Consider the following 12,148-nt stretch of genomic DNA (forward strand, 5'->3'; position numbering starts at 1 on the left):
AAGCATAGGCAGAGTGAGACAGAGACAGAGACACAGCAGCCATTAGCAGCCAGAGGGAAAAACACATGGCAGTAGCTAGTAGGGACATATGCAACAGCAGCCATCAGCAGAAAAACAGTAGTAGAAGACACGCGCGGAAGTAGCTAGTAGGGACATACGCAACGCAGCCATTAGCAGAAAAGCCAGAAGAAAGAACACAGCAGCAAGTAGGGGCAGCGGCGGAAGGCAGATCGCATAACAGAGAACTGAGACGCATCACTAGGGCACCTTAGGTAGACACACCCTTAGTTCACAGGATGCAGGACGCACCAGTGAGCAGTAGACCTTAAGCAAAGTGTAGCAAGTTTCTCTTCCTCTAAGCAAAGTCTGTCCTTCTCTCAAAGTCTCTCTTAAGCAAAGTCTCTCTTTCTCTCTGATAAGCAAAGTCCCTCTCTCTGATAAGCAAAGTCTCCCTCTCTCCTCTCAAAGCAAGTAAACCTCATTTCCTCTATCCTCTATGAACGAGCAAGAAGGCAGTGCACTAAAGAGAAAGATAGAAGTGCCTCAGTTTCCACTCCACCACCCATAAGACCCGTGCAAGTTGTTGCTGCAGGTGGTGACAAATATCCATGGATTTTGGAACCGCAAAGAGCCAGCGACGTTGTTCTCCCCCAAACATTTCCAACACTCTGATGTCAAAACAAAATGCTGCACATATCCACCCCCAGCTTTAGTAGGTCTCCTCCATCCCACATACAGAACTACAAATTCATTAGTACAACATCGAAAACTCTCCATGCTGCTTTTCCAATCTTATTTCACTACTTTCCTACAAGAATAGGGGACTCCAGTGAAATTGAACGAGGCCTCCAAGTATTTCACGAGCTCTGTGGCCTCATATCTTATACTATTTTCTGTTTGAAATGCCCTTGCCTAACTATGAAAGTCTAAGTCTTACCCATCTATTGCATGAAATAGTTTTCAATTTTCTCATCTCTAAATAAGTTTTCCTATCTAAACTACAATGTTACACCTATGTTTCTCTTTTATAGCCATGCTTGTACATGTTTCCATTTCTTTCTTGAACTTAAGTTTCTTTTGAATGTTTTATTTTGAGGTAATTGTAGATTCACATGTCATTGTAAAAAATAATGCAAAATGATTCTGTTGACCTTTGATGCAGTTTTCTCAATGGTAGCATCTTTCAAAACCATAGTACAATATCATAAAAAGGATGTTGACGTTGAGATCATCAAGATGCAGAACACTTTCACCACCACACAGACCCCTCCAGTTGCCCTTTTATAGCCACACCCTTCCCTTTCATCCTCGTCTCCATCGCCCCTGTCAACCACTAAATTGTTCTCCTTGCTATAATTTTGTCATTTCAGGAATGTTGTATAAGTGAAATCATTCAGTAAGTAAGTTTAGAATGGGTTTTGATGTAGTATGATTCTCTTGGTATTCATCCATATCAACAATTACTTTTTATTGACTGTTACTCCCAAAGCATGTACCACAGGTTATTTACTCATTCACTCATTGAAAGAAAGGTACTGCTTCCATTTTTTATTAATATGAAAAAAGCTGCTATAAAAATACAAGTATGGCCCAGCACAGTGGCACATGCCTCTAATCCCAGCGACTCAGGAGGCTGAGGCAAGAGGATTGCAAGTTCAAAGCCAGCCTCAGCAAAAGCGAGTTTCTAATCAACTCAGTGAGATCCTGTCTCTAAATAAAATAAAAATAGGGCTGGGAATGTAGCTCAGTGGTCAAGTGCCCCTGAGTTCAATCCCTTATACCCCCAAAAAAATACATGTGCAGATTTTTTTTTACAAATGTAGGACTTCATTTCTGTGGGATAAATGGCCACTATATAATTTATGGACCTTAAGATAGTTGCATACTTTTAAGAAATCACTAAATTTGTTTTCCAGAGTGCCTGTACCTCTTTACATTCCCATCAATCTCTCTGTATCCTTACTAGTATGGAACTATTGCTATTTTTTTATTTTAGTCATTCAAAATCATATGTGATTGCTATGGTCTGAATGCTTGAGTCTCCTCAAAACTCATATATTGGAATCTTAACCCCCCACAGTGATGGTGTTAGAAGATGGATTATTTGGAAGTTATTAAATCATGAAGGCACAGCTCTCATGAATGGGATCAGTACTCTTAAAAAGAGGCTTCAGGAAGTTTTTTTCCCACTTTCCACCATGTGGGGACACAGAAGGTACCATCTATGAGAATCAGGCCCTTGGCAAACTCTGAATTGCCAGCACCTTGGACGTGGATTCCCCACCTCCACACCTATGAGAAGTAAATTTCTATTGTTTATGAGCTACCTAATGCATGGTAGTTTGTTATAGCAGCCCAAAATGATTAAGACAGTAGTGATAGCTCATTGTGGTTCTAATTTGCATCTCCCTAATATCTAATTATGTTGAACATCTTTTCATGTATTTACTTGCTTGAATATAAGATACATGAGGAACTTACAGTTGCACACTTAAAGAGTTCAGCACCTGTTTTATAACCCATGGAGTTCAATAAATGGTTGGATCCATAATGGAATACTTGCAAAGGGCCTAAGATGTTTTGGAAGAGAGAGTGAAGCATAGAGAAGTTGGATACCTAGCCATGGGTCCGTCTACTAGCAGAGTTAAGAGATCTCAGTTCACGTGTCTCAAGAACAATGTTCTTTCCTTACACCACTTACTAATCTATATGCACTAAGTGCAAAATATCTTCGACCATCTTTACCTTTCTTGACTGTCAGCAGCATCCCATATAGTCATCTTCTTGAAACATTCTGTTCCCTTGGCTTTATTTTTTAGCTTTATTGAAGTATAAATGACAAACAAAATTTTATATATTTAATGTGTACAATTTGATGACTTGAAATACATATACATTGTGAAATGTTACCCAAATCGAACTAATATATTTATCATCTTGCAAGGCAATCTTTGTGTGTGGTGTGAATGAGAAATTTTAAGTTCTACTCTTTGTGTAAATTTCAAGTAAACAACACAATATTACTGTATATAGTCAAAATGCTACACATCAGTTCTCCAGAACTTGCACATCTAATCATGTAGTTTGTGCTTTCTGACCATCATCTCCCTCTTTTGCCCATCCCCTGAACTCTGGTAACCACCCTTCTACTATTTCTAACCTCACATTTTTCAGATTCTACAGTGAGATCTGCCTTTCTGTATTTGACTTATTTCATATAACACAATGTCATCCTGGTTCATTTGTATTATCTTAAATGGCAGAATTTCTTTATTTAAGGTTGAATAATATCCCTCTGTATGCGTGTGTGTGTGTGTGTGTGTGTGTGTGTGTGTTTTACCACATTTTCTTAACTCTTCATCCTTGACTGACACTTAGATTGTTCCCATTCTTGGCTATCATGAACATGAACAATGAAGCAATGAACAGGAGTACAGATATGTCTTCAAGATCGTAATCATATTTCCTTTTGATATACACCCCATGGTGTGATTGCTGGATTATAAGATAGTTCTAAATTTTGAGGAACTTCTATACCATTTTTTATAATGGCTATGCCAATTTACATTCCTGCCAACAATGTATAAGAATTCCTTTTTGCCACACCCTCCCCTGCAATTGTTGTGTTTTGATTTTTAAAAAAACTTAGTTGGAGATTGAACCCCGGGGCACTTTACCACTGAGCTACAACCCCAGTCCTTTTAATTTTTTATTTTGAGACAGGGTCTTGCTAAGTTGCCCATGCTGGCCTAGAACTCATTGTTCTCTTGCTTCAGATCCTCCTCCCCAGCTGCTAGGATTATAGGCGAGCATCACCACACCTGGCAATCTTTTGATATTTCTTTACAATAACCATCTTAACAGTTGTGAAGTAATATCTCATTGTGGTTTTGATTTAAATTTCCCAGATTATTAGTGATGTTGAACAAATTGGTGTTGGTTGTTTATATGTTTTCTTTTGAGAAATGTTGGAAACCTTTGAATATTTTTAAATCATGTTATTTAAGTCTGTTTGTTCTTCGACTTTTTCATTATTATTTTGGAGTTATTGTATTCTGTTTTGTCTTTTTTTATATTGTCTTGTTTGCTTGCTTGTTGCTAATGAGTTGTATGAGTTCCTGTTAGATTTTACATATCAACTCCTTATCAGATTTATTGTTTGCAAAGACTTTTTCTATAGTTAGCTGTCTCATGTTGTTGATTATTTCTTTTGCATTGTGGAAGATTTGCAGCTTGCTGTTGTCCCACTTGTTCATCTTTATTTTTATAACCTTGATTGCCAAGATCAACATATGGTTATTTTCTCCTGTTTTCTTCTCAGGACTTTTGCAGTTTCAGGTCTTACACTTAAGTCTTTGGTTCATTAACCAATTCTGTTTATTTATTTATTTATTTATTTTTTATTTTAACACAGGATCTCACATTACTTACGGCCTTATTAAGTTGCTGAGGTTGGTTCCGCAATTTCGATCCTCCTCTGTCAGCTTCCCAAGATGCTGGAATTATAGGTGTGTGCCGATGTACCTGGCAGGATTGTTTTCTTAATTTCTTTTTCAGAGAGTTCATTGTGTTAGTGTGTTAATTGTGTTAGTGTGTGGAAGCAATTGATTTTTGTATGTTGATTTTTGTATTCTACAACTTACTGAATTTATTTCATCAGTTCTGGTTTTTTGGTGGACCCCTTAGGGTTTTCTCTATATAAGGTCATGTTAAGTACAGAGACAATTTAATGTTTTCCTTTCCAATTTGAATGGCTTTTATTTCTCTCTTTTACCTAGTTGTGATGGCGAGGACTTCCTGTACTGTGCTAAATAGAAGTGGTGAGAATGGGCATCTTCATCATATTCCTGATCTTAGAGGAAATGTTCTTAGCTTTTCGCCACTGAGCACAATGTTAGCTATGGGTTTGTCCTATAGGGATGACCTTCTATTGTATCAAGATACTTTCTTTACATACCAAATTGTTTGGAGCTTTTATTATGAAAAAATGTTGAATTTTGTCATTGCTTTTTCTGCTTCTGTTGAAATCATGAGTTTTATTTTTCATTCTGTCAATTCAGCAAGTCAAAATAATTGATTTGCATATGTTGACCCATTCCTGAATCTCAGAGATTAATTTCTCTTGATGATGGTGAAGGATTTTTCAATGTTCTGTTAATTCAGTTGGAATTTTGCTAAGAGTTTTTGCTTCCGTGTTTATCAGGAATGTTACCTGTAATTTTTGTCTCTTACAGTCCTTTTGTTTGGTTTTGAATATGAGGATAATGCTGGCATCATAAATGAATTTGGAAGTGTTTCCTTCTCTCTGGTTCTTTTGAATGAGTTTAAAAGGGATAGGTTTTAATTTATGTAAATACTTGGTACCTGTCTTGCCCTGGGAAATTAAATATATATATATGGAGAAGCTATGGTCTAAATGTTTGTGTCTCTTCTTTTGTCCTCAAAACTGATGCATTGAAATCATTACCTCCAAGATTATAGAATTAGAAGGTGGGTCTTCAGTGAGTTTAGTAAGCCATAAGAATGGAGATCTGATGCATGAGCCAAGTCACCTTGTGGAAAGAGAACACAGAGAACTAGCTAGCTTTTTCTACCATGTGAGGAAAGGAGAAAAGGTGCTGTGTTAGTCAGCTTTGCGTCTCTCTGACCAAAATACCTAATAAAAACAACTTAGAGGAAAGTTTATTTTGGTTCATTGTTTCAGAGTTTCAGTCCTTGATTGACCAGTTCCATTTCTCAGTGCCTGCAGTGAGACTGAACATCATGGCAACAGTGCAAGGTGGGGGTGAGGTACTGGGGTGCTGCTCACTTCATGGCAGCTGGTAATCGGAAAGAGGGAGGGAGGGGCCTCAGGGAAGATGAAGCCTTCCAGCGCACACCCCCAGTGGCCCACCTCCTCTAACTGAACCCTACCAATCTACAGTTACTACTCAGTACAGTAGTCCTTTCAAATTATTAATTCATCAAATGGGTTAATCTACTGATTGAGTTATAACTCTTATAATTTCACCCCTAAATATTCCTGCATTAGCACAAAAGCTTTTGGGAGATGCCTCATATCTAGGTGCCAACTATAAATCAGGATATAAATCCTCACCAGACACCACAACTTTCAAGGTTCTGATCTTGGACTTTTTGGCCTCCAGAATTATGAGAAATACATGTTTGTTGTTCATAAGTCTCTCAGTTCATGTTATTTTGTTGCATCACCCTGAATGGACCAAAATAGGTTTTTCTATCACTGATTCAATCTCTTTGCTCATTATCGATCTGTTAAGATTTCCTGTTCTTTCATGATTCATTATTGGTATGTTGTATGTTTCTAGCAGTTTATTCATTTTTTCCAGGTTATCTGATTTGTAGGTATGTAATTGTTCACAATAGTCTCTTATGAATTTTTTATCTGTCATATTAACTATAATGCTTCTTTCATTTTCCATTTTATTTGAATTTTCTTTTTTCTTAATCTAGCTCAAGACTTTCAAACTTTTTTATCATTTCAACAAACCTACTCTTTTTTAAATTATTTTTTTATTTTTACAGACAGCATTTTGATTCATTGTACACGAATTGTGTACATGTTTTCATTTCTATGATTGTGTACAATGTAGACATTCCATTCGTGTAATCATATGTGTACTACTTTAATTTTGTTGATTTTTATCTGTTGTTTTTCTAGTTTCGATTTCATTTATATGTTATGCTCTGGTCTTTATTATTTACTTGAATTACCTTTGAACTTAGTTTTCTCTTTTTTTCTACTTCCTTCCTCCTCCTCTCCTCTTTCCTTTTCTTGATCTATGTTGTTGTTTTGTACTATGAACTTCCCCCTTTGGACTGCTTTTGCTGCATCCCAGAAGTTTTATTATGCTGTGTTTCCTCTTATACAGGGATGATGATAGGAAGCTCCTATTCCACCATCTTGATGACATCACTCCTTCCTCTGGCTTTTATGGCCCCACTTTTTAAGGTTTTTCTCTTACCTCTCTGGCTACTACTTTTTGATTCTTTTTTAAATGCATATTTGTCTCCACTGGAATTTCTTCAGTCTCTCTTCCTCTTTCATGATCTCTCCTTGGGAGCGCTCACCATGCTTTTGAATACTCCTACAGACTGTTCACAGGCTCACCTCTAGCCCAACCTCACTACCACTATATCTAACTCACTTCATGACTTCTTCATTAGCATGACTTATAGGCATGTTAAACCTGATTTGTCCAAAACCTAATTCATTTTTTGCTCCCCAAACTCAGTCCTCTGCCAATGATTCTGTGTTGTGCTTTCAAAAGGGAAGCCATCCTTGAATTTATAAAAGCAGGAGAGTGTTATCAGATTTAGATCTCAAGAAGATTATTACATCTTCAGTGTGGTGACAACAGACTGCATATTGGGAGAGGTCTTCTTCAAGTTCCACCAGCATATCCTGCTGGAGACTTTATGGAACATTTGCTCTTTCTTGCTTCTCTATCTGCCTAGAGTAGTCTTGCAATTCTCTTTACAATAATTAACTTTGATTCTGCCTCCAGACCTCAACTTATTTTTCAATTTCTTGAGAATAACTTTTTTCAACCTTGCTAAGTCAAATCCTCCTCTTATACCTGCTGGCTGTTGTGATAACCTTTGTCATATTTATTAGTTAATTGTCTGTCTTCAAAAAGACAACATCAGAAGAAACTATGCCTGCTTTATTCTCCTCACAATTGTATACTAAGCATTTAGCAACATATACACAGAAGATTCTTCATAAGTATTCATTGAAAAAACTAAAAATATTAATAAATTAGTTCTCTTGAAAAGCAGTGAAATAATTGAAAGTTTCTAGACATGTACTAGGTCAATATAAATTTCTATAATGAAACCATTATATTCATTTTCTGTTAATAATGATTGACCAAACATAAAAAAACTGATTCCAAATCAAAGAAAGATTCACTAGAGCTGGGTTTGGTGGCTCACGTCAATGGTTCTGGCTACTCAGGAGATCCGGGTAGGAGGATTGCTTGCGGTTAAGAGTTTGAGGCCAGCCTTGCAATAAAGAAGGAAAACTCTGTGAAAAAAGAAGGAAGGAAGGAAAAGGAAAAGAAAAGAAAGAAAACAAAGAAATGTTGATTCAGTGTGCCTTTTCACTTCCTCTTGTGCCCTTACTTTAATCCATGACACTGTTTTCTTTTGTCTGCAATTTCAACTGAATTAAGTGATCACCCTCCTTTTGTTCTTGTTCCCCTACAAACCTAGACCTGATCAGTGGTTAGAATCACCCTTTTAGAATATAAATCAGGTTTAAATTCATGTGCTCTCAATTGTCCAAACATTTTCTGTGCAAGTCACCTCCCCTGCGTTACTCAAAACCTAAAGGTATAAAATAGCAACTTTTGACTATGCTCAAGAGTTTGTGGGTCTAGAAACATAAAAAGGCACACTAAAGATTTTCCATCTCTGCTCGGTAAGCCTAAGCGGGAGCCATTTGCATGACTGTAGGTGGGTGGAACAGCTCTACCAGGGCCACATATCTGATGCCATATGATGTCTGCTCAGGCTGGATTGTCCACGATAGGTTCCTCTCTCATGTTTGGCATCTAGGCTGAAATGGAACTGCTGGCACTGGCTAAACATCTCCCTAAACAACTTTTTTTTTTTTTTTTCTTTTGAATCCTTTTTTTTAAATTTTTATTTTTACAGACTGCATTTTGATTCATTGTACATAAAAGGGGTACATTTTTTTTGTTCTCATGGTTATGTATGATGTAGATTTATACCATTCATGTAATCATACATGTACAGAGGGTAATGATGTCTGTCTCATTCCACCATTTTTCATACCCCCCCCCATTTCCCTCTATGTAATCTAAAGTTCCTCCATTCTTCTCTCACTCCCCATTCCTCCCACCCCAATTATATATCATTATCCACTTATCAGGACAGACATTCAGCTTTTGGTTTTTTGGGATTGGCTTATTTCACTTAGTATGATATTCTCCAATTTCATCCATTCCCAGTTCTTTACATGACTATCTTGGACTGGCTCATAGCATGGTGGTCTCAGGGTAATTGGATTTCTTATTTGGCAACTGGAAGGCTTCATGTGTCTGGGCAGAAGTTGCAGGACTTTGTATGACTTGTTCTCATCCCAGCACATCAGGTCTGCACATTCTACTAGTTCAAAAAGTCACTGCAACCAGACCAGAATCAACAGGAGGGGAATTGGACTCCACCTCTTGATGGAGAGAATAGGAAATAATTGGGGGGGGGGGGACTTTTAATGCCTCACACTTCTGGTATTACTCAGAGTCCTTACTTATCAACCCTGTTTGAAGCCCCGTATAAGTTCTTCCCTGATATTTCTAAATACCATCTTTTCTTAATTTCTTTCTTGTCCTCTTTCTGTTCCTCAAATATACCAGTAATGTTCCTATCCAGAACAGTCCGGAATTCTTTACTCCCATAAAATTGAACAGCACACCCTGTCTCATCCAAGTAGTCTACATACATGATGTCACCTTCGGAGAGTCTTGACCACTGTTATCCCCCTTCATTCCCTTATTTTTCTTAATTTTTCTGCCTTGACCTTATCTAACATGGTATATTTGTTTTTCTGTATATTGCATGTCTTACTCCTTACAGTGGAAGGTCCAAGACTAGAAATATTTTCTTTTCTACCTCTAAAGCCCTGAAGCCTAGAATACTGACCAGTATTACTAGGTGCTAAATGAATCTATTTCATTAAGTGAGTGAATAATTCTCAAAACCATCTGGGAAGTTGATTAATGAAATCCTTCCTCTATAGAATATAGGCTGAAGTATACTTCAGTTTTTATATATTTATTGTACCTGAGACTATTAACATTTTGGAATAAAACTGCCTTCTAAGAGGTCAACTAGAACTGACAGAAATTCAAAAGTGGTTCTGAGGAAATACATCATGTGTCTTGATTCTTTACCTGGTTCATTCAAGGAAAGCAAGGTGCACGCTAATTTTCAGAGAACACAAGAGGCAAACTAATTAAGACAAATGTAAAAGATTAAGATTCAATATATTTTAGAAGAATTGGATGTCTTGGGGCCTGATTATGCATGGTATTAACCAGGAGAAGGGCTTGATAGTGCAGGAAAATCACTAATGGTATGAGCCTGGTTTACCAAGACAGAGTTACAAGAAGCCAACTAGGTGATTACTGCTACAGTGAAAAATGTTCCCCAGAATATGATCCCAAAATATAATTAGAGTGCTGATTTTTAGAATGATTTATAATCATGACTTGTCTCATTGGCTATTACTATTGCCTTTCTGATAACCACTTACATAGGCTAGTAATTATTTTGTGAGAGACCTGTAGTAAAGAAGTTTGATTCACTTTCATTTATTATTTACTTCTTTGTAAGTGTTTTCTGTATTATAAAACCACCTCCAAAAGAGTTATTGGGTAATAATTATTTGAGTCTTATATGTAACCCTATATAAATATTGGGAAGTCAATATTCTGTTTCTACCCAGCTTGGGGAAATAAAAATTCCCTCTACCATTAATCTGCATGATATATTTAGCCACATCAGGACTGGACCAGTCAGGAAATTGTTTATATAAATTCTATTGTCTCTCGCCTGAAGAAAGAGATCAGATTGATTGTCTACACATATCATTATATTGCACTGGGGAGAGAGTCTACCAAAAACATAGGCTATTAAAATTGCACTTGATTTTTTTAGTGCTGATAATTTTAATAGCATAGATATGTCCAATCATCATACCATTGTAGATAGAATCTAAAGCTTTCCACTACAAACAAGTGGCTTGTAAAGTGTAATTTTTGGATCTCCTGCTTCAGAATTACCTGGTGTGCTTATTTAAATACCCCGATTCAGATATACTGAGTCAGAATCTCTGGAGTGACACTCATGTATTTGCATAATAATCATACATCCCACCACCGCCACACAGTGTTTAATTATGTACAGTAAAAAACACTTTAAATGATGTACTTTAAAACCCTATCCTATATACAAAGAACTCAAAAAGCTTAACACCAAAAAACAAATAAGCCAATAAATAAATGGACAAAGAAAGAAGAAATCGAGTGATCAATAAAAATATGAAAAAAATGCTCAGTATCTCTAGCAATTAGAGAAATACAAATTAAAACTACACTAAGATTCCATCTCACTCCAGTCAAAATGGGTGATTATCAAGAATACAAGTAACAACAAATGTTGGTGAGGATGTAGGGAAAAGGGAATGCTCATACATTGTTGGTGGAACTACAAATTGGTGCAATCACTCTGAAAAGCAGTATGAGAGATTCCTCAAAAAACTAGAAATGGAACCTCCATTTGATCTAGTTATCTCACTCCTTGGCATGTATCCAAAGGATTTAAAATCCTCATAATACAGTGACACAGCCATATCTATAGCAGCACAATTCAAGATAGCTAAGCTATGGAACCAACCTGGATGCTTATCAACAGAAAAATGGATAAAGAAATTATAATAAATGCACACAATGCAATATTACTCAGTCACGAAGAAGAATAACTTTATGACATTTGCCAGTAAATGGATGGACCTAGAGAATATCATGCTAAGTGAAATAAGTCAATCCCCCAAAACCAAAGGTTGAATGTTTTTGCTTGTATGTGGAAGCTAAACTACAATAAAAGTTGGGGAGAGAAGAGAAGTTTAGTAGATTAGACAAAGGGGAATGAAAGGAAGGGAGTGGGGATAGGAATAGGAAAGACGGTATAATAAATCTAACAATTTTCCTAAGTACACATATGAAAATACCTAAGTGAATCCCACCACCATGCCCATCCGCAAGAATGGGGTCCTAGTTAGAATAAGATATATCCCATGGTTGTATAATTTTATCAAAATGAATTCTACTTTCATGTATTACTAAGAAGAACTAATCAAATTTAAAAAAAGAAAATCATCCTATAGCAGCCATGGGAAGTTATGCTCATGGGAAAAACAAGTGAAGACAAACATAAAATGACATACATGTCCATCATTACTCTCTTCTTATGAAAATTGTTGACTATGTTACTGACCTATGACCTAGCAAAAGAGGAAGTTGGGGGTTAAGTGAGAGTCACAGAAGAAGGGAGAGGATAAAGGATACAATTTATGGATCAGTGATGACTGGTAGGAGGATAC

Source organism: Sciurus vulgaris, assembly GCF_902686455.1.
Source record: "Sciurus vulgaris genome assembly, chromosome: 2".
Taxonomy (NCBI): Eukaryota; Metazoa; Chordata; class Mammalia; order Rodentia; family Sciuridae; genus Sciurus; species Sciurus vulgaris.